The sequence below is a fragment of the Pinus tabuliformis genome, chromosome 1_2 (genome assembly GCF_031772625.1).
Source record: "Pinus tabuliformis cultivar Carrire ecotype Pingquan chromosome 1_2, CPIR1, whole genome shotgun sequence".
In the NCBI taxonomy this organism is placed as follows: Eukaryota; Viridiplantae; Streptophyta; class Pinopsida; order Pinales; family Pinaceae; genus Pinus; species Pinus tabuliformis.
Genome location: NC_142298.1, coordinates 750,279,136 through 750,303,056, shown reverse-complemented (window position 1 = coordinate 750,303,056; position 23,921 = coordinate 750,279,136). Strand labels below are relative to the sequence as shown.

The 23,921-nt window shown below is 36.9% G+C and overlaps 1 protein-coding gene across 1 annotated transcript in view; it reads left to right on the top strand.

Moving 5' to 3' along the window:
- LOC149207949 (uncharacterized) overlaps positions 1–23,921 on the top strand; it is a 73,842-nt gene that overhangs the window by 2,934 nt on the left and 46,987 nt on the right. The gene's annotated exons all lie outside the window — the stretch shown is intronic.

Genomic DNA, 23,921 nt, shown 5'->3' with positions numbered 1-23,921 from the left:
TGGAAAAAGGATTAATATGTTAGAGGAAGTAACTTAATGTATCATTCTAAGCTGACCCAATTTTAGTGATACTGTTAAAGGTTATTTATTTCCTAATAGGATGACCCTAATATTGATATAAATTGGCAATTCTAGGATCATTTTGTCATGGGCATCTTTTCATTTAACTTCAACTTTTAACTAGAAAAACTGCAGCGCTTATCAACGATGGGAAGCACTGACAGGTTGTATTTTGCAATACCATATGGAAGACATCATCTTCGTTCGAGAGGGTATTGTATGATTGTTATCGTTGTCGTTTTCTATGAAGGGTATTGCAAAGTCATTGTTATTGTGAAACTTTTGGTCTCTTTCGTTTATTTTTTATTTTTTTTGTTAACTTGCCCATAGGATTTGAATTTTAAATTTTATGATTTATACCACACTTTATACAATGGCTATTACCAATTAAATTGCCCCTATTTACATGTTTTTTTGAATTATTGTTTGCCACATTGTTGCCCCTTTCCCTTTAGCTTTCACTGCTGTTGAAATTAGTTGATCTTATCGCAAAGTCATTAGTGTGAAACTATATGGCTTTTGCAATTTTTTTAATTAATTAATTAATTAAATTTTTTGACCTTTTCTCATTTAGCTTTTACTGCTGCTGAAATTAATTGATCTTACTCACGTTAGCAGTCATGTCATTACAAGTTGTATTAGAGACACCTTCCAGAGCGTTTTCAGGTCAGGTTCGACATTAGAAGCAGCGGTGGTTTGGTTTTATACTTATTGTTAAAATTCATTTTGAAGCACACAAAGCTATGTGCTCAAAATCCTAGCAAACTCAAGTTTTCTCCAAAAATTGAGATTTATGAGCACAGAGCACAGCTGAACATTTTTGAAGAAGAAAATTCAATCTAAACTGTGTAAAAGTGCAGCCCTATTATTGGTTATTTGTACTATTAGACTCCATAGTATTTATCCTGTTCTAGGTCGGTATTGTGGTTCCAGGTTACAATTACAATTTTAGGTTGGTCTTGTCGTTCCGGGTTACAATTGCAATTTTAGGTCAGCCTATCCCCTTAAATTCAGCACTGTTCTTCTACAACTGGACCATCCTTTTCTAGCAGTAATTACTAATTATGATTATTGTTACAGAATCTATGGTGAATCAGCTGTTTAATATTGAATGATGGGTATTTCATTATGAATATTTCTTTTCCTCTGAATGGATTAGGGCCTTAATATCGTCCCCCCCCAGGAAATTCATATGTTATTGCCAAAGAAGCTGATTCTCATGTCACCTCTCTGAAATTGCATTTGCATGGTTTCTATGAGTTGTGAGAATTGTTTATTCAAGTTTTGGGCAATTGTGATTTGGGGGTGGAGGGGTGCGGTTGGGGACATTTTACCTTAAGCTCTGTAAAGATTTGATGTCCAAAAATTAAGGTAGTTGGGTTGCATGGGCGCAGGTGCACCAATTTTGAAATCTGAGTGGGGGTGCGTGCGGAGGGTGTGTTAACTTATATATAAATAATAATAAAATTATGTCTTTGAATGTAGGGTTTTGTAGGGTTTTGTGATTCGTGATTTTTTTAAAGTCTTTTCTGGATAGATTATATAGGTTTATTGAGGTCTACGAGTTTCGAACTATTTATTGTGTTTTATTATCAGGATACAGATAAATAGTCTGAGCCATTAGAAACATTATATAGAGATGCAATGGCTAAATCCAAAACTAAACGTTATAGATCAAATAAAATATTAATAAAAAAAACGTTATAGATCAAATAAAATATTAATAAAAAAAACACTTGAGTGTATAGTTCGCGTGGTGGGGGTTGTCGGCTTTCTCGCATCCCACCCGCGATCGACTCCTGTCAATGTGGCGCTGCGCGGCTATCATAGTGCAGCCATATACCGGATTAAATGTGATTTGATGTGACTGTTGATGTATATGTATATATTGTACAAGTGGGCCTAATAAAAGCTTCTTCAGAGGACTGCCCCCTTTTAAAAAAATATTAATAAAAAATGTAAATGAGAAAAAACTGAAATTAAAAAAAACAGAAAGAGATTAAATATTATAATGTAAAAACTGAACGTTAAAATAATAATAATAGAAGTCAAAAGGAAAAAAAGAAAATAAAAAAAATAATAAAAATGAAAAAAAATAAAAAGAAGCGAATTAGAATAAAGCAAACATCAAATTGTTAAAGAATAAAAGTAAATCAAGGGAATAAAAAGAATAAAAATCATTACTAAGGATAAAATATAATAAAATAATTACTTAAAAATAAACAAATTTAAAATACATATCAGCAAGTAATTATAAAGAGAATAATTTAGAAAAATTAATAAAAGTAAAATTAATTAAATTAAGATAAAATGAATATATATAACTAAAAAGTTGAAGGAAAATCAAGTTAAAAAAATTTGGAAAAAATTAATTTTAAACATCTTTATTTATGTATATATTTATTTTTAATTAAACAATAGAAATGGATCAAATAAATTAAAAAAATCAAGAACAAGAAAACAAGAGAAGAAAAAGAAACGCCCAAGAGAGGAGGGAATAAAGGGATGGGATCCAACAACTACTAATCTTCCAGTCATCATTCTTATTTAGCGTATTAGGCCTTTTTTTCAATTTCGATTGCTCAATCCTGGCAATGACCCGGGAATCCTCAATACAAATATGGTGTTTTGTATGCTTGCCCTGTCATGTTTAATGTCAGTCGTGTGCTCTTGAATCTTTTGATTTATGGAACGGCCTGTTTCTCCAATGTAGAGGGTTCCACATGAACATGGGACCAAATAAACATCTTTCATGCTTCCAGGATCTACAGGGTCTTTGACAGATCTTAAGGAGCTACGAATGGTGTTGATGAGTTAGATAGACAAAACATTGAGCTACCCAAAAATCTAAGCAATCTTATCAATAATCCCTTAAATAAAAAGAAATTGAACACTAAAAACTAATTCACTAAAATCTTTCTTTACTTTTAAACTTTGCTTGCCTTTAAAAGAACTTTAATAACTGATAATGCAAAACTATTCTTCCCTTATTTTCCACTTTATTTTAATTGTCATTTTATTGGGAAGTAGTTTCCAACCCCAGATCCTGTTATAGTGCTCCGTGGAGTGAGTGCACACACCTTCGCTAAATTGGTAAAAATGTTTATATGGGATGTGAAAGCAATTTTAGTTTGGATATAACAGGCATATTTACATATTGTTAGACAACAGTTCGAGATATTGCATATTTTTGTAGATAATTCAAGTCAGTCTGCTACCATAGTAGATTTTGTTCCTAGCCTATTTAAATATTTGACAACGTCTAAAAATTAAGATAGCTGGGTTGCATCGGTACAGGTGTAACGATTTTGAAATCTGAGTGTGAGGGTGCGTTGGAGAGGGTGTGTAAATTTATATATAAATCAAATAAAAATATGTTTTAAAAATAAAATCGATAATGCAAAACTACTTTTCTGCTTATTTTCCCCTTTCATTTAATCTTCATTTTATTGGGAAGTGGTTTCCACCCCAGATCCTGTTACAGGTGTCGATGCCCCTTGGAGTGGGTGCACACACCCTGGCTAAATTGGTAAAAATGTTAATATGGGATGTAAAAACAATTGTTAGTTTGGATATAACAGGCGTATTTATATATTGTTAAACAACAGTTTGAGATATTGCATATTTTTGTAGATAATTCAAGTCACACTGCTGCTACCATACGGGACATGTCAAAAACATGAAAATTTTAGGAAAGTGATAGGGACATAAATTTGGTAGCGTGACAATTTTATAGTAGTTAAGTAGTTAATCTTTAGTGATTAAGTGTTTAATTTTATAGTGTGACAATGACAATAAAAATAGAATGTTAAATGGTTTATTTGGAGAGAAAACACCATGATAATGGTTTAGGCTTGAGTGTTGCCAAATCTAAATTGCAAAAACTGTAGACACAACCGGTGTCATTAGTATCATGATAAGAGGACAATTTGATACATAAATCATTGTTGGACCTAATATGGGGATAAGTGGTCTGTCAAAGATAGATTAGGAATTTAGGATTGTCAAATTGTAATGGAGAAGAGGACCAAGTCTGTCGTTGGCACCAATTCCGTAGACAAAAAGTCAAACTCACTCCCCGATTTGATGAAGACACATAAAATTCACATTCACATTGTTACATCTACAGGGACTCTAGAGCAATATATTGTTACATCTGGGCAACCAATGAGTTTAGGTTTGTCATATTCACGTAGCAAAACTTGATCATAATCTTTTAAAGTAATTTGGAAAAGGATGGAAAAAGATGGGTTAAGGATCTGGTAATATTTAAAATAAATTAGAATAATTGAGTTGAGAGGCTTATTTTATAGCAGTGTGAAAGTGAGGTATAAGTATGTCTGTCTCTATTAAAATAAAAATAAAATATTTTTTAAATAGAAAAATAATGTCGGCTATAATAAAAAAAGGAAAAAAAATGTTATGCATATTTAATTAGTTGTCCAAATGACCTAATATAATTTCATATAAAATAATTAAAAGTAAAAAGAATATGTGAATAAGATTTTAAACATGCGATATCAACTATATATATATAAAATGCGATATCAACTATATATATATATAAAATGTTAAAAGAAAAATATTTTAGTGTTGTAAAGAATAAAATATACAATAAGACTTATGAATAAAATATTTTAATATGAATTAAGATTCATGTATACTTAAAAATATTTTAATAACAAAAATACAATTTAAAGAATGAAAAATTACATATTATCTTTTGCATTTTAAAATAAATTTGCACTAAAAGAAATTTGATTCCTCTAGGTTCATGTTAATGCTAGTTATAGAATACATTGTTAGCTACTAATTTTCAGAAACATAAATAAAAAAAATCACCATTAAAGAAATGTTGAACATGTATATTGGAAGACTAAGAGAAAATTTGGGAGACGAGTAAATGTCTTACTTAGTTCAAAATGCGTTACTCATTCAAATAAAAAAAGGATAAATACAACTCAAAATAGTTCTTAATAGTTGACTTGACTTGACACACAATGATGTGAGTAGATCAAGATGGAAATATTAAACTCATATCCAATGAAGGGATATTAGAACTTCCTCAAGACTGATATAATTGAATTGTATTACAAATAGAGACCGAACTTCACAATTTTTGAAAGATAACGGGCTTAATTAAGGATAAGCTTATTACATGTACCTGATATCTCTTTTGTAATAATTGAAGAGGAGGAATATTATGTTTGTTACATTTTATCTTTGTAACATAAATGGCAATTACACACACACTAAATGACAAGGCTCATTGAAATACAAACATTTCATATTTACAATAGATGTGAGAATATAGTTCTTATGGTCTAAAGTGCTCATTATTTTCCTCCATTTATACAGAGGATTTTGTCCAATTTTTAGGGGCTTTTTTTCAAAAGTGGATTGGGTAGGCCACTTAGTCTGTGATGGCAAGTTGCCATTTATGTAGACCAAGTACTTAGTTTTCTATTGTTGTATGGTGGTGTCAATCTTGGTGGTACGGATAGCGTTGTTTTTAATTACACAGAGAACCTTGTTTTTAAGTAATGTTTGCTCATTTCTAAATGGTTCATGGAGTTGAAGATTGCCATTATGGATGGGTATAGAGTCTGGACTTGTGGTGCTTATAGGCTTTGCATTTCTATCTTGACACAGTCAGTGTCTCACCTAAAAACAACATCATGATTTGTATATATCCTATATAGGTTTAGCTGGCATTGTTAAAAGTATGCTTTTTAACTTGGTTGTGAGATGAGTGGTCTACAAAGGTAGTGTCTATTCCTTGCTCTTTTTTCTAAAGTGTTGATGATAAAGGTGGAAGAGCAACTAGAAATTTATGTGATGAATTTGAATTGGAACTAGAGGACATTTTGAGTTTTATGGATATACAACAAGATGTTTTTCTTGCTTTAGAATGGTCCACATTATACTTTGAGTCATTGCTATCAACATTGAAAGTTGTCATTTATTTGGAGGAGCAAGTATAGGGGAATAGAGATCAAACCTTGAAAGTAGATCAATTGAAGGTTGTGCGTCCTTGAGAAGAGAAAGTCTGTGAAGGACTTGTTGGCTCAAAATCTAGCAGGTCTTGTGAGGGGAGCTCACAAGGCAAGAGCTAGACCAAGTGACAACACTATGAGGTGTGACCCACTGTCACCACAACCACCACCTCCTACTCTTTAGTGGATTCTCACCACAAGGGAGGCTTCCCTATGCTAGGTCACCTAATGGGTATATCAAGTCCAAGGCTTGGAGGTGACAAGGATAGGTACTCAACTTAAGGACAAGGCTCAACCTAGCTTAGATAAGGCAAAGTGTACCTTCCAAGAGCCCTGTCTAAGGCACAAGTGACCTAGGGTTTGTGAATATGCAAGGTTAACAAGCTTACCTAGGTACACAATGCCAAGAAAAGGCGTGAATAAATTAATATGATCAACTTTTAAGAACAATAAGCCTTCAACGAGCCCCAAGTTGAATCCTAGAGCTAGATTAGGGCTTACCTAGGGCAAATGACATCAACCCTAAAATGGAAAAATTAGCCATGAGAAAAAGGTGATTTTGAGGCAATGACTTAGCAATCACATGTTGACAGTTGAATCCTTTCACAAGCCAACACATCAACTCTAGTTGGATTCTAACCCTAACCCTAGTTCTAACATGGTTAATAGAGGGCATGCAATTAAGGGCAGTATGTACATATTTGCCTATAGGCCTCAATTATTATTATTATTATGATGATTTCCATGATGATTTTGAGTATTATGAGATTATGATGACAATGATTATGTGGAAGATGATGAGGATGTCAATAATGATTGGACTTCGGTCCTGGGTAACCAATGTGTGAGCCCTGAGATTGGGTTCTGGACCAACTGCGCGCTGTATTGGTTTGTAGCGTGGAGCATGCCTTGAGCCTTGGAGCAACATGGTTTTTGGGTTGGCAACTTGGTAGTTATGGCTTGGAGGGTGCCTGGATCCTTGGAGCAACATGGTTGTTGGGTTGGCAACCTTGGTTGTAGAAATACAATTATTATTGGTCACTGTTGTGTGTGGAGTTGAAGCCCCAGCTCAGGGGTGACCCGTGGTTGAAATCCATTAACCTCACAGTCTATGGTAGGGCGGAAAGTGGAGAGCCCGTAACTAGTCGGTTATTTTAGCGAGAAAAGTATTCCATCTTATGTGTCGTACTGTTTATATGTGTTTGTTGTTAAAACCCTAGCTTCGAGGTTTGTTTGAAAATGCTTATGATATGAATAATTCAACTGTGCATTTCAATTATGTGCCTTATTTACTGTATATGATTATTGCCTGTGCATGATGGTGCATTTTACATTTAATGCTGCGTTACTGTAAACTCTAATTTGGGCCTTGCGGGAATGTATTTGAAATTTGAATAATGTCAATCAATGGCTATTTTTGTTGTGCAACATTTGAATAATGGTTCTAATGCATCCAATTTAATATTTTAGCGTTTCCAATTGCATTCTAGAAAATCTAGTTTTGCCATGATCAGGTTAGGGTTTTTTCTGCGGAGAAATTGTGTAATTGAGGTGTCGTAGATGTGGTAGTGTCAGCGAGGAGGAGGCTTCAGACATTACATTAAGGGCATGTTAATACTTCAGACAAGGATCACCTTATGATATCTGGATCAAGTCTCCCAAAGGTGTTTCCTCCCTTAGTAGAGGTGGCTAATGTTCAACCCTATTAGGTGCTTCAAACCTTTAAGGGGAAGTGACAGTTCCAAGGTCCACCCCTCAATCAATAGGTGTTAGTGCATAACATGTGATAATGAAGGGGAAAGGGCTTCATAGCCAAGTGCCATGGTCAAGGGGACCAACTGATGGGGTGTTCACATTTTGAGTGTATGAATATAAAGGAGGGAGAAATCATGGAGGCATGAGTTACCCAACTCGGCCTAATTTTTCCGCCCCTCTTGTGTGCCTTTTACTTCTTCTTGATTATGCTTTGTATTACCGCTTATAGCTCAAGGTTTAGAGATTTCTCTTTATGATGTAGCATCTTTATTACCCCTTAAAATGAGATAGTTTATCGCTCATCAGGGTTTGAGACATGCAAGGGTTCCTTTAATGTAATAGAGCATCATGTGCTCTGGAATTGGGTGACGGCTAATGAGGAGGGTAGAGCTCATGCTAAGCTTTTGCCCATACACTAATCTTATGTCTCGACCATCTTTTACATCTTGCTTTTCTTCTTTTTCTTTTTGTTGTGCCCATGATATGCTTTTCCATTCTTTTAGATGCATCAACCTCTAGGGCAATAGTTTTCCAACCCTACTCAAGGAGTGTGGACATGAGGGTGCCAAACCCCAAAGAATCGACGACAAGTCAGACCTGAAGATTGGATGTGATATATGGGGCTTGTAATGTGTGATGGAAAGTGACAAGTATGGTGTAGGGGATAATGAACACGCTATCTCAATCATGGCTTTCCAAGTAGTGCCCCTAAGGGAGGTAACACTGGAGTAGGACTAAAGATTAACATCCTTGGTAAGGTGAGAGAACAAAATTACGGTCAAGATTTGTCAATCTTTCTGATCACCTTGTTATCCATACTAAATGCTCAAAACAAACAAGTATAAGCACCCGATTGCAAAATGATCAAAGTACCTTTTGAATAGAAGCCCACCTTTATCCAACTGCAAATGTTAGATGGTGAGAGACAAATGGCTGATGCAAATGGCAGAGGCACATGGCATATCATCGCCAAATAGAGGCTAGCAGTGGCTGCTGGCTGGCTAGTAGTCAAATGTAGGAGAAAAACTTTCTCCTATGGGGTTACCCATTTTGGTGGGTAACAAGACCTCTTTGGGAAATTTTGCTAGAAAAGTGCCCTTAACTAATAAATGATCACGTGTCTAGTGATTTTGAGAATTTAGTCTTCAGTTTCCAAAATGACGGAGGATTTAGATTGAACTTACAAGTCTTATTTTCTTTTTGTAATTTCAATGTTGTGGTAGTAGTTAATCATAGATGGTTTATGGTCATGCTTATTGGATCTACTCAATAAAAGATCATATCCTTCCCATATTTATGGCATCAAATTTCATGGTGTTCATGAAATGCTATATTGCAAAAGTCGATGCAAATCCTATCCCTTCTTTTTGACATAGCTAAGGTGATAAGGTCACGAATGTGTTTTTGTGGGATGCTTGAGAGATGTTGTAAGTTTCAGGAAATAAATTTTAAATAAATAAGGATTAGTGATTAGTGGAGGAACCTTCCTTGGTCATGAGAACATTTCAGTGCTTGGAGAGATTGGATTATTGACTACTATAAACTGGTCATGAATCTGTTTTTGTGATATGCTTGAGAGATGAGACTAAGTCTTGGGAAATAAAAATTAATAATTTTTACTACTATTGTCAATGTTGTAGTGGACTAAACTGGTTCTTGATTTAACAGTTTTATAAAAATAGGGATTAGTGATCAGTGGAGGAATATTCCTTGGCCATGAGAACATTTCAGTGCTTGGAGAGATTGGATTATTGACTACTATAAGCCGGTCTATCTCTGTTACTTCTGTTCTTTGCTTGATTAAAGGAGTTCGAGCTCTCTCCCCTTTCTACTACATGCATGCTTCGTTGAAATAATTATAAAATAAGTTACAATATTTACAAGAGATCTTACCAAGAGATCTTACCATTTTGATTGGGTTTATAATAAAACTTAAAGGAAGAAACATCAAAAGTAATGAATCTATTTTTGTAGGAAGCTTGAGAGATGAGACTAAGTCTTGGGAAATAAAAATAAATGCTTTTTTTTTTCTACTACTATTGTCAAGGTTGTAGTGGACTAAAATGGTTCTTGATTTAACAGTTTTATATAAATAAGGATTAGTGATTAGTGGAGGAATATTCCTTGGTCATGAGAACATTTCAGTGCTTGGAGAGATTGGATTATTGACTACTATAAGCTGGTTTATCTCTCTTACTTCTGTTCATTGCTTGATTAAAGGAGATCGAGCTGTCTCTTCTTTCTACTACATGCATTCTTCGTTGAAATAATGATAGAATAAGTTACAATATTTACAAGTTACAATATTTTGTTTGGATTTATAATAAAACTTAAAGGAAGAAACTTCAAAAGTAATGGCAGAAGTGAATTAAACTACTCAAGAGCTAGCTATCGTATTGGTCACTCGTGTAAGCTAGTTATTTGTTTTTATTGTTTTTCTTTCCAAGTATTTGCAAGCAACACAATGAATAAGAGATCCGTGTGCTTCTGCAAATGTAAGTACAGTCCCCCAATGAACTTCAAACTAGGAATTTCATCAAAACACACGAACTTGAACATGACAGATATTATTAAATTGCTCAATGTTACAGATTAGTTTTGCATCGTCTTGTAACACAACCATTCTGCCTTAGGCCCCTGTGATCGTTTGATGAGAAATGGATTCTGATTGGTTATCATGCTTCCTCTGATACCAATCTATTTATCTTTATCAAGTGAGAAAGTTCCTTCGATGCAATTATATCATACATGTATAGTGTCTATGGTGCTCATAGTTTTGCTTGTCTGCACCTAACTTAATGAATTTAAGGTGGAATTAATGGCCAAATTAATTCTCATACCGAGCCTCCCTGGTCTTGGGATGTGTTGCATTACAGATTGGACTTCTGACTCGGGTTTGGTATTTACTATTGTCCACTCATTCAATTGACTACGATCCTTCTCTCTGCCAACTTAATTTCGTGTGGATCTTATTTGTGTGGCTCATGCAACCACATGTCTCGTAGCTACTGGCTATGATAATGAGCTTTGCTTGCTTGGATTATGGGACTGGCATGACCTCCAACACAGTGGATTTTATAAGCTTCTATCTTGATTGTGAAAATGAGTGTTTGCAATCTTCAAGTGTTTGTAAGTGTACAAACTAAGAAGTGTCTAACTCACAGTAATCTGAATTCCAATAAACAAACTAATTATATTTACACGAATGGCCAATTTGTGCCAATATGTCATTTCTTAAATGAAAATTATTACATCAATGGAGTATAGCTACTTGACCTATGTCAATATTAAACTTAACTCTCGTTGTTGTAGCTAAGCTAACCCCTATTAGACTTACAAGGAAGCGAGAACCTAAAAACCAACAAAAGTTCCTTCACTAAGTTCTCTACATTGATATTTATATTTATGTAGTGTTAGAGATGCCAAAAAGGGGAGATTTTGTGATGTGTTACCCTTGATGGGCAGTTCTCTTATGTTCTTGACTATTGGTCTTTTATATTCCCTCATATTATTTGTTTATACTCTTCTTTTACCTGTTGCTGCCTTGTTGGGCAGTTCTCTTATGTTCTTGACTATTGGTCTTTTATATTCCCTCATATTATTTGTTTATACTCTTTCTTTTACCTGTTGCTGCCTTGTTGGGTTTGTTCTTCTACAACCCATCTTTATGATTGCGTCAGCAACACTGACATTCCTTTTAGGATCCCTTAGACTGGTGTTGTGATGTCTTGCATATTTGCAACCATCGAGTGTTGCCAGCCTCTTCATCTCTTCCTGCAGTTGGGTGCAACAACTTGGTCACTTCTTGACATTTAGTCCTCTCAGTTACTTCCTTTCTATAGTTTTTTGCATTTCTTTATGAGTCTCACAATTTGCAGTTGTGGTCTTTTTGTTGGATACTAGAAATTAGATCTATGGCCTTCCACCACATCTACAAACCTCCATTCTGCTATTTCAGTTTTATATATGGTGTGAGACTAATTGGTCTTGCACACTCCATGCACTCATAGAATCAACCTTAGATTTGTTGGATCAGGTGCACAACAAACTTAAATAAATTTACACAGCAGAACAATCAAGCACATAAGAGACAGTTTTTAATGTGGTTCACCCAACCAATCTGGGCTACGTCCACCAAACATAGGCATCAGGAATTTATTAATCAAATTAGAGATTACATCAAGAAATCCTCACACTCTCTTAGCAAACATCCGAATGGTTGCCTGTTATTTAGCCTAGAGAATCTAACAGCCTCATTAATTCCCTCACATCAAATATAGGAGGCATTAACTCCCTCCCAACAACCTGGAGTTAATCTAGGACCTGAATTCCTATTGTTGTCACCATCTGAGATTTTTCCTATTTTATCCCAAATAGAAAATCTCAACAATCTCCATCTTGACAACAATTCGCCTGATGCCCTGTTATTATTATTTTATCTTTTCTGCAAGCCAAGAGAAGCCAAACACCAGCGTAGCTTCTCCAACAAAACTGGTTTCGTGAACATGTCTGCACAGTTCTCCTTTGTATGCACCTTTTCAAGAGAAACTCCCCTTTCAGTGATAACCTGTCTTACAAAATGATATTTGATTGGAATATGCTTTGATTTGCTATGATAGGCCAGATTCTTAGCCAAATGTATTGCACTCTGACTGTCACAAAGTAACCTGATGTTGTCCTGTAACCTACCAAATTCACCAAGCAAACCTTTCAACCAAACCGCCTCTTTGCAAGCATGAGAAGCAGCAATGTATTCTGCTTCAGTAGTGGACAAAGCAACAATGTTATGTAGCTTTGACATCCAGCTGATAGCTCCACCTGCAAGAGTAAAGACGTACCCTGAAGTTGACCTTCTCTTATCCAAATCACCTGCAAAATCGGAATCAACATATCTGCAAACAAATTCACTACTCTTATTGTATGAAATACAATAACTACTTGTGCCTCTCAAATACCGAAGCACCCATTTCACTGCTGACCAGTGTTCTTTACCCGGATTTGCCATGTACCTGCTGACAACCCCAACTGCATGTGAAATATCTGGTCGCGTACACACCATCGCATACATCAAACATCCTACTACATTGGCATATGGAATTCGAGACATATAATCCTTTTCTTCATCTGTATTAGGACATAAACTCGAAGAAAGCTTAAAATGGGAAGCTAAAGGGACTGACACAGGCTTCACATTATTCATACCAAACCTCAAAAGTATTTTTTCAACATACTTCTGTTGTGATAGCCACAACTTACCATTGCTCCTGTCTCTGAAAATTTCCATGCCCAAAATCTGTCTTGCGGCTCCTAGATCTTTCATATCAAACGTCCTTGCCATCTGAGTCTTCAACCTGTTGATTTCTTCAATGCTTTTGCTTGCTAAAAGCATATCATCAACATATAACACTAAGATAATGAACATGCCATTATTTAACTGCTTAAAGTAAACACAATGATCATATTCACTTCTTACATATTTCTGACTCAACATGAAAGAATCAAACTTCTTATACCACTGCCGAGGCGACTGCTTCAGGCCATATAATGACTTCTTGAGCCTGCAGACAAATTTCTCATTGCGACGGTGAACAAACCCTTCCGGTTGTTCCATATATATTTCCTCATCTAAATCACCATGTAGAAATGCAATCTTAACATCTAACTGCTGCAACTCTAAATCAAGCAAAGCCACTAATGCTAACACAAGTCTAATTGAAACAATTTTAACCACTGGTGAAAATATCTCATGAAAGTCTATACCAGCTTTCTGAGAAAACCCTTTTGCAACCAGCCGAGCTTTGTACCTGTCTTCCGTATCATTCACACCCCGTTTCAGCTTGAAGACCCATTTGCATCCCACAGTTTTCCTGCCTTTGGGAAGTTCAACCAGATCCCACGTACCATTCTTACCTAAGGCCATCATTTCTTCCTTCATGGCTGCTTTCCATTTGTCACTATTTGAACCTTCTACAGCTTCCTGATAACACAAAGGTTCATCATCATTAGCGATCAGAGCAACTGAAGTAACATTATCATCATACCTTCTCGGACGACGTTTGATTCTTGTAGATCTCCTTAAGAATGTTTCTGGTGCTTCCACAATTGGCTGTCTATTATCTGTAGAAACTTCTTCATGATCGCCATCTGAGACCTGTTCATGACCTCCATCTGAACCCTGTTCATAATCTGATTCTGAAACCTGTTCATGACTAGAATCTGAACTATGGTCGTTATGACTATCATTAGAAATGCTGTCAAACTGAATATGCTGGAAATCAGATACATCATCCTGTTTCAATCTACTATTTACATCTAACTGTACAAGAGAGGATTCATTAAACTTTACATCTCTGTTGATGATGATTTTGCGGGTAGTAGGATCCCACAATCTATATCCCTTTGTTCCATCACCATACCCAACAAAGATATACCTTTTAGACTTTGGATCTAACTTAGTTCGCTGATGTTTAGGCACTAGAGCATATGCATCACAACCAAACACTCTGAGTTTAGAATAGTCACAAGGGTGTCCTTTCCATACCTCTTGTGGAATCTTGCAGTCTATGGCCGTTGAAGGAGACCGGTTTATCACATAACAAGCTGTTGCCACCGCTTCCGTCCACAACTCCTTTGGCAACCCGGCGTTACTCAGCATACACCTTGCTCTCTCTAGAAGAGTCTTGTTCATGCGTTCAGCAACTCCATTCTGCTGAGGAGTATAAACCGTGGTCTTATGTCTCTCGATCCCTGCATCCTTGCAATAGCTGTCAAACTCCTTGGAGGAAAACTCACCACCATTGTCAGTTCTTAAACATTTTATAGTTCTACCAGTGCTGTTTTCTACCAATGCTCTAAACTGCTTGAAAACTGTAAAAACATCAGACTTCTTTTTCAACATGTAGACCCATACTTTCCGAGAAAAGTCATCAATGAATGACACAAAATATGACGAGCCACCATATGACGCTGTAGGGGCTGGACCCCAAACATCTGAATGGATATAATCAAGTATGCCTTTACTAGTATGTTTGCCTGTTTTAAACTTTTGTTTACTTTGTTTACCAAACAGACAATGTTTACAGAAATCCAATTTTCCAGATCTTAGATTAGGAAGTAACTTTCGGTCAGCCAAAATTTTCAATCCTCTTTCACTCATATGCCCCAATCTTTGATGCCATAAGTGAATGGAACTATTGTCATGTTCAGACACAGACACATGATCTGACCCAGTTCTACCTTCTAACTGAAATAGATTTCCTACTTTCTTAGCCTTCATCACTAGTAAGATACCTTTATAGATTTTCATAACTCCACCTTGAATTACAGTTTTATATCCATTTGAATCAAGTGCTCCTAATGAAATCAAATTTTTCCTTAAATCTGGTACATGCCTCACATCTGTTAATATTTTTGTTGTCCCATCAAACATTTGCAGTTGTATACTCCCAATTCCCACAATATCACATGTTACATCATTACCCATGTACACAACACCATCATCAATTGATTTATATGTTTTAAACCAATCTTTATGAATACACATGTGGTTAGATGCCCCGGAATCTAACAACCAATGTTGATCATGTTTAGAAACATTAACAGACAATACCTCATCACTCATACCTGAACCTGATACTGAACCTGTATCTGTGGTGTTGGCTTCCTTCTTTTCTATCGAAGAGCCTTCTTTAGCAGCCTGCTTTTGCTTCCAGCAATCCTTTTTCAGATGTCCAGCCTTGCCACAATGCCAGCACTTCATCTTTGGCTTCTTTCCTTTGGACTTTGAGCGAGAGTCGCTATGCTTTCCCCCGGAGTGTCTCTCTCGTGAGCGACCTCTGGCCATCATTACCTCTGATGTAGAGGTGTCTGCATTTGACCTCTTCCTCGTCTCCTCAGCCAACAAGGCTCCAACAACATCGTCAAACTCAAGAATTTCTGATGTACTAAAACTTATGGAAGTAACAAAGTGATCCCAGGATTCAGGCAAAGAACATAATAGAGTTATTGCCTTATCCTCTGAATCAAATTTCACATCTAGACTGTTTAATTGCACCAACAAGGTATTAAAAACATTCAGGTGATCAGCAATTGAGGTACCTTCTTTCATCCGCAAACTGTAAAGCTGTCATTTCAGGAGAATCCGATTTGTCAAAGATTTCGTCATATAGAGCTTCTCAAGCTTCGTCCACAGGCCTGCGGCGGTTTTCTCTGACACAATGTTGAACAGAACATCGTCTGCCAGACATAACCGAATTGCGCTCAGAGCTCTATCGTCCATCTCATCCCATTCATCCTCCGTCATGGAAGGAGGCCTTTTATTTTTCCCCAACAGTGCTTTCGCCACACCTTGTTGAACCAGCAGATCGTGCATCTTCACCTTCCAGATCTCAAAATTATTCTTGCCATTAAATTTCTCAATTTCAAAACGGGCACTCTGAGTTTTGGCCATCTCGTCTAAAAAAACAAGAATCTCCAATTTCAATTTAATAACAAAACAAAATTGAATCTGAATCAATGCCTATGCCTCAGATTACTTTTAAAACTCAGATTAGCATGTAAAATACAAATGGCGCTACTGTTTTCATCAATCCCGGGCCAATCCCAAAAAACACCATATAAACAGCGCATATATTTAAAAAACAACACAGCGTATGTAGTGGATCTATCCACGCAGTATTTAACAAATATAACTACGCAGTTTAAAAAAAAAATATAACAGCGCATCTATCCGCATAGATCCACGCCGGTTTGAAAAAAATAAATCCACGCTGTTCTTGTTGAAAGCTATCCACGCCGGTTTCAAACCATATCCATGTTGTTTTTAATACATATACACCCACGCACCAATATCCACGCAGCTGTTGGAAATATATATTAACGCAGGTTTTTTTGTTTATTGTGAATCCGCACCGTTTGATAATATATATCCACGCAGTTTCAAACAAACATATATCCACGCCGTTTTTAAAATGTATCCATGCCGTTTTCAAAAAACATACCCCCGCTGTTTATATCACCGTGTGTTATATCATACATTCACACTGTTTGAAAAACATACCCACGCAGGTTTTGGTTTTCAATACGCACCGGTTTCAAATATGTAACAACGTTTTTGTTTGACTGCGCATACCTTGTCCAGGCTCCGGCAACCAATCAAAGGTTATAGCAGCGACCAAACAAAAAATTGTATCAACACATACCTACAATCAAACAAACAGTATGTTTTACCAGCGCGCAGGGTTGTCAACGCACAGCCAATACGCACCCATAACAGCGCTCCGCCAGGTATATCACTGCTCACGCAAGGCTCCACGGCTCCACGCAAATATGACAGTGCTCAGCGCGCACACGCAACAACAAAACCTTCAGCACCACGCTCCCTCAGCGCTCAGCTGCGCGCCACCTCCAGCACCTCCAACATGCTCTGATACCAATTGTTGGATCAGGTGCACAGCAAACTTAAATAAATTTACACAGCAGAACAATCAAGCACATAAGAGACAGTTTTTAACGTGGTTCACCCAACCAATCTGGGCTACGTCCACCAAACATAGGCATCAGGAATTTATTAATCAAATTAGAGATTACATCAAGAAATCCTCACACTCTCTTAGCAAACATCCGAATGGTTGCCTGTTATATAGCCTAGAGAATCTAACAGCCTCATTAATTCCCTCACATCAAATATAGGAGGCATTAACTCCTGGAGTTAATCTAGGACCTGAATTCCTATTGTTGTCACCAGCTGAGATTTTTCCTATTTTATCCCAAACAGAAAATCTCAACAAGATTTGCACGTTACATTATACTTACCCCGTTCAGGTTGATGGTGTCCATCAATTTCTAACATTATGTTGGTAACCTTTCTTGGACTTGATTTTGATTATACCACTTGCTTGATCAGAGAATTATACTTTTCTTCCAATCTGCACAAATTTATCTCACCATTATTGGTTGACCTATTCTTTTTCTGCCGTACTTGATCATGTTGCAACACTACTTTGTAATCAGTAACAAGTATAATTGCAACACCGCTTTGTAATCAGTAACAAGTATAACTTATAGGTTCTTCAACGATGTGTAACACTGCTTCCTCATCGACGTAAAACTGCTTCCTCATCGATGTCTTCATTCAGTGAGGATGGCTTGAATAACTTTAGTTGTTTTTTATTGAACATGGAGCAGATCACCGTGTAAGGAGGGAAAATTCACTTTGAATGCGTTTCCACCAATCTTCGTTAGATGGTAAACAACTCATACTGGATGGGCTTGATCTTCTTGTGTGGTCCTTCGAATCTCTCTTTGGATAGGTGCAACCATATTTGTTCTCTAACTTAGAAACTCTGCACCATCTAATACTGATCATGTCTCTCTTTATAATCTCCCTGTTCTTTCCAATAAGCATCTTGGACCCACTGAAATTCTTCGTGTATTTGCTCCACAAACTTCATAGCTGTTGTCAATTCATCTTTTTGGTGTTTGAGAGCCTTTGTTCCTTTAAATGATAAATTGGAGGTGCTTGTAGGAGATACCCTGGACATGCCTTAAACAGAAACAATGATGCTGACTCATGCAATGTTCTCTTGTAGCTATGTTGAAATGTACGGAAGGTTGTCATCCCAAGTATTCAGATGGTTTTAGTTATGCCCGTTATGCCCTCTTAATAGGCATACAATGGTTCAGTTTAATACGTCAGATTGCACATTTATTTGTGGATAGAATGTGATACTCTTCTTCAACTTGGTATTCATCTCCCTTCACACCATTGCCCCAAAACTGGTTAGGAACTCACTGTCTTGGTACGAGATGATGGAATCCACAATCTTTCAAATGAGAGTATTATTTCCTGTTGTCTTGTGACCACCTTGTAACATGGAACAAGTAATTTCCATCTTGTTGAATCCATACATACAGGCCCTTCTTGCACATGAACACCAAATCAAACTTTTTCAGAAATGACATCCTCTTGATTTGTTTGATCTTCAAAAGGAGGACTTCAATGATGGAGTGAAGATAACTTTAATAAACAATTTTACCTCTCCAAGTTCCTTCAACCTGCACGTTGAGAGTAGAGTGAAGCAGCAACAGTTTGGTGGCCTTTCTTCAGAACTCAGAATGAAGTTTCTCTCTTCAAAAATGGAAACCGACGTTCCCTCTTTACTAGAATGCCTCTCCTATTTAAGTCTACTCTAAATCAATGTCTTCTTTGTTGAATTAGGGCTTGGACGGATGTTTCTCACTAGCAGTATCTCTCTCTTAAACCCTGTTATGTTTATTGCATCTATGATATTGTTATCTCCAGAAAAGATGTCTTCGATCTATAAAAGTATTGCTATAATAGTCTGTTTAATATTATTGTTAGATGGGCTAAAAGCACGAATGCATAAAATTAGGGACAAAAGTCTTCTACTTGCATCTCCTTTGACTTTTCAAGTAGAACGTTCCCTAGCATTAATTCAATTGTAAGGCTGGGTGTTCTCCACCGTAGTCTACAATCCCTTTCACCCTTTCAAACTTAGGATTTAAGAATTAATAAAATCTTTAATATTATGATTTGTTTTTACCACTTAGAGCATGCATGAGAAAATGAGATAAAGTTTACACTAAATTCTATTAGTTTTGCTTTGCATAGGAATACATATTCATATTACAATTTTTTTGCCCCAAAATTGGAAAACTAAGGATACAAATTGTTTTCCAAACTAAAAATTGGCCAATCCAAATTGGTGTTCCTCCTCTTATATTGCACTTTGTTGGTTAAGATCTTGGGGTTCAGATTTCTACACTATGACCACCAAAAACACTACCAACGTGTCAAACTGAAGACATAAACTTCCATTTCAGCTTTTAGCTCAAAACTCTTCAGAAGAACTGCCATTGTTGTTTTTTGGCACTTTTCTGTATGTAAGTTGTTGCAAGAAGGGGAAAACTGTCTATCCACTATTGAACTGACTTTTCACATGACTACCATCCATCTGTTTTAATAACTAATCATAATTGAAACACTGCTACTACTTTTAAACGAAATGCTGGAACAAAAGGAAGTAACCCAAAACACACACTGACATAGAGGGGGTGGCTGGTCCTGTGTCCAAATGGGTTCCCTTCAAATAAAAAATCACATCACATGCACTTTCATGCCAAGACAACAATCCACACATGGGAAATATATCTGAATCCCTGCCCTTTTTTTTTCTCTCAAAGTGGAAAGGGAAAGGGATATATAGAAAAAAATATAAATAGTTATGATGGATCATAGGTGCCTCTTGGGTTCATACCCTTTATTTAAACATAAGTAAATACCATAATCGTGTAGCCATTAATTACAAGTTAAAATAAGCACTACTCTACTCCGCAAAAGTGAAGGTGAATATAGAAATTTGAAAGTGAAGGTGAAAGAAAGGTGTAAGTAGGACTTCATCCAAAAGTGAGTGTGAAGATATTATCACCTTACAAGTCACCAAAATATCTCCAAATATTCTTTGAGTACTGGATGGGTTGGCCAATCTTGGTTGAAGTGGAAATTGTCCACATTTTTCATCAAAATGGGATTTCCAAACCATGTGAAGATGTAAAAAGACAATGTAATGAATCATGATACTCCATGACGACCCCTTGTGGGATCTCATCACGCACATTTTTAATTATAACCCTACAAGCTAATAATAATCTTAGTAAAATCGGATGCCTTATTAAAAAGGGGCATTATGTCTTGTTAACAGCTAGATTTGACCTTTGCAAACCAGAGGGTTAAGAGCTAGCCATTTTTCATTAGGATGGTTTTCAATGTATGCTATTAGAGTCAGCTTCCATGCAAGTCAAAGATGGTTTTCATGGAAGTCAGATATAAGATTTTTCGGTGATTTGAGCCCATTTCAAAGTTTGAGACATTTCAAAAGCATCTTCATTAGTTCTGAGGATGTTACTATTTTCAATGATTTGAGTTTGGACTCTGGAGGCTTGTGTGTTAGAGGTGATTGCATATTTGAGAGCATTGTGAGCTCATGATTCTGATGAGTTATTTATAGGCAACATGAGAGACATTGCTACTTTTAGTGTGTAGTCTTGTTGGTGGTAGTATGACTTGGTTCTTTCAATCTTCAATCGTTTTATTCCTTATATTCTCTTGCTCCCTAGTCCTTCCTCATTTTGTCAACAATAATAGTTTATGGCACGACATCCTCCTTTTAGCAACGCTTGCTTTATTTTGAGCAGTAGTAGTTCTTCCTTCCTTCCTTCATTATGCCCTCCTTCGCCATGGGAGTAGGAGAAACAAGGGTAGCTAGAGCAGTGCAAGATGCAAGATCATATCTGCCAGCAGTAGCATCAATGATTTTGAGCACATATTTGTTTTCCTTGCAAAAAATTGAATTCGATGATCCTGTTTTCATTGACATGCAAGGACTTGCTATTTCTAGCAGTGCTTATTTTTAGGCGTGCTATATTTAGTAGGGTTCCCCTAGTAGTTCCAAATATTTTTTTTTCTTTTCCTATTTTTTAGCGGGAATTCTAATGTTGGCATGCTGAGTCACTTGACACGTCCCCCAACCATGTCTCGAATCATTTGTGTGGAACACGACACGATGATTACATGTGTTGGACACAAGTTTGACTCATGTTTGAGATGAGGGACACAAGTTTGACTTGTGTCAAGCATGTGCCAAAATTGTGTCCCGATTTTTGGACATGTGTCCACGGAAAAGGGACTTTGCGTGCTGCTAAAAGCCAAATTTGGGCCAATTTTTCTCATTCTTGTTTGTTGTTTTAAAGCTGTAGGAGTGTGCGTGTCCAACAAAGGAGGAAGACGACTTTTGGAGGAGATTCAAGGTGTAGGTAAGTGACTCCCTTCCAATTTTTTTAGTTTTTATATACATGCACAACCTTACAGTAGTCCATTTTTCTTTATATTCACAGGAGTCACGACTCAATCAAGGGCAGTAGGAAAGGGGCAAAAGAAGGGGAGGGATGCCCCTATTGATAATGTGCCCCCTATTTCAATTTCCTAAGGGTCTGCCAGTATATCATCTATTGGAAGTGGGGTTGTAGCAACAACTTCAAATTTTGAGAATAACATCATTCTAGCAAGACAACAAGTTCACAAACCGAAATATCCCTTGTGGAAGTATGCTACAAGACATCAAGGGCTGGGAAGCAAGTTAAAAGGAGGAGGAAATGTTCTTTGGAGATGCAACTTTTGCAACCATCAATTCAAGAGCCCCTATTTCCGTGTGAAAGGGTATTTGTTGGGCACATCTTGTGGAATTGGAGCATGTGTAGGAGTGAGTCCATATAAGAGGAAAGAACTAGAAAGAGAGGCCAATGTTGGTGTGGCAATGGTGGTTGGAACATCTAAGAAAAACAAGAATGAGGATCCCCTTGCATTCTTTAGGAAAGCAATTATCCATTTGGGAGTTCTAGTGGGGTTGTAGGTTAAGCAACAAAAAGGAGGGCACTTGGTCCAATGGACAAGATATTTTAGCAAGGGAGGTGAGAAGAGATTGATAATGCCATTGTCTCTTTATTCTATCTTAACTTCATGTCATTTAATGTTGCACGATCACCTTTATTTATTGAGGTGTGTCGAGTTCTAGTTCAAGGGGTTCCATTGGGGTATGTACCTCCCCGTTAAAAGAAGCTTAGAACCACATTGTTGGCTAAGGCAAAGAAGGAGGTGGATAAAATGTTTGAGCCTATTAAATCAGCATGTCCAACATCCGTGGTTAGTATTGTTTCTGATGGATGGATAGATGCAGTATGCCATCCACTCATCAACTTCATGGTGTCTTGAATTTGGAAAATACAAGGATGCACAATATATGGGTGAGTTGTTCATTTAAGTTATTGAAGATGTAGGTATTGATTCTTGTATACAAATCATTATATAGACATTGCACCTGTTTGCAAGGCTGCTAGCATGATTATGGAAGCTAAATATCCACAAATATTTTGGGCACCTTGTATTCTCCATTCCTTGAATTTAGCACTTAAATATATTGCTTTTGATGTGCCATGGATTGGAAATCTTATTGAGGATGCACGACATATCCACAACTTTGTACAAAATCATACCAATTCCCTCACAATCTACAAAGAGTACACACACCTATCACTACTGAAGATTACAGATACACAATTTGCCTCTGCATTTATCGCATTGAAGAGGTTGAGGGAGGTCAAGACTGCTCTTGGGGCCATGGTTATTTTACAGTTTTGGTCTTTTTGGAGAAAGCTAGATCAAGCAACCTAAAAAAAAGTTAAGGATATAGTGTTAGATGATGCTTGGTGGGAGAGGGTAGATAATACTATTAAGATCATGGACCCTATCATTGCTTTGTTACGATTTGCAGATACAAACCAACCCATCCTAGGAGAGGTTTATGAGGGATGGGATTCCATGATTCAGTCCGTGAGGGCCATTATTTTTTATAACGAGTGCCTTGAGTATGAGATTTTAGAGAAGGCCGCCTTCACCACCACACATGGTATTCTTGTCAGTGGGTGGGAAAAGAATTGCTCACGTTTGCATTGCTTGGCTCACTCATTGAATCCAAAATACTATAGAAATGAGTGACTCAATGGTGGACCTTCACGCATATTCGCTTCTCACATGGATGGTAAGATTTCACAGGGGAGGAAGGATGCACTGAGACAAATATTTTAGGATAGAGCATCCCTCGATGAGATGGAGGATGCCTTTCCAAAGTTTTCCATTGGCATTGGGAGATTTGCAGGCTATGATGTGATTAGAGACAAGGGGGCTAAGAAGCCCTATGCTTGGTGGGCAACTCATGGGGCAACATGCCCTCCTCTACAACAATTAGTTGTACTCTCTTAGGTTACTTCATCCTCTTGTTGCGAGAGGAATTGGAGCACTTATGGGAATCTATATGGTTTGAAGAAGGGCAGGCTTGAGCAGTGTAGGGTAGAGACAATGGTGTATGTGCATACCAACCTTTGTCTTATTTACAGATAGAGGAAGGAGTGGTTAAAGGGAAAGATAAAGATGTGGGATGCGTTTCCTGATGATATGAGTTTGGACAATAGTGTTGAGTTGGCATTGGCCAACTTGGATCTTAATGAGCCAACGTTAGAGCTTGTCACTTTTGATGA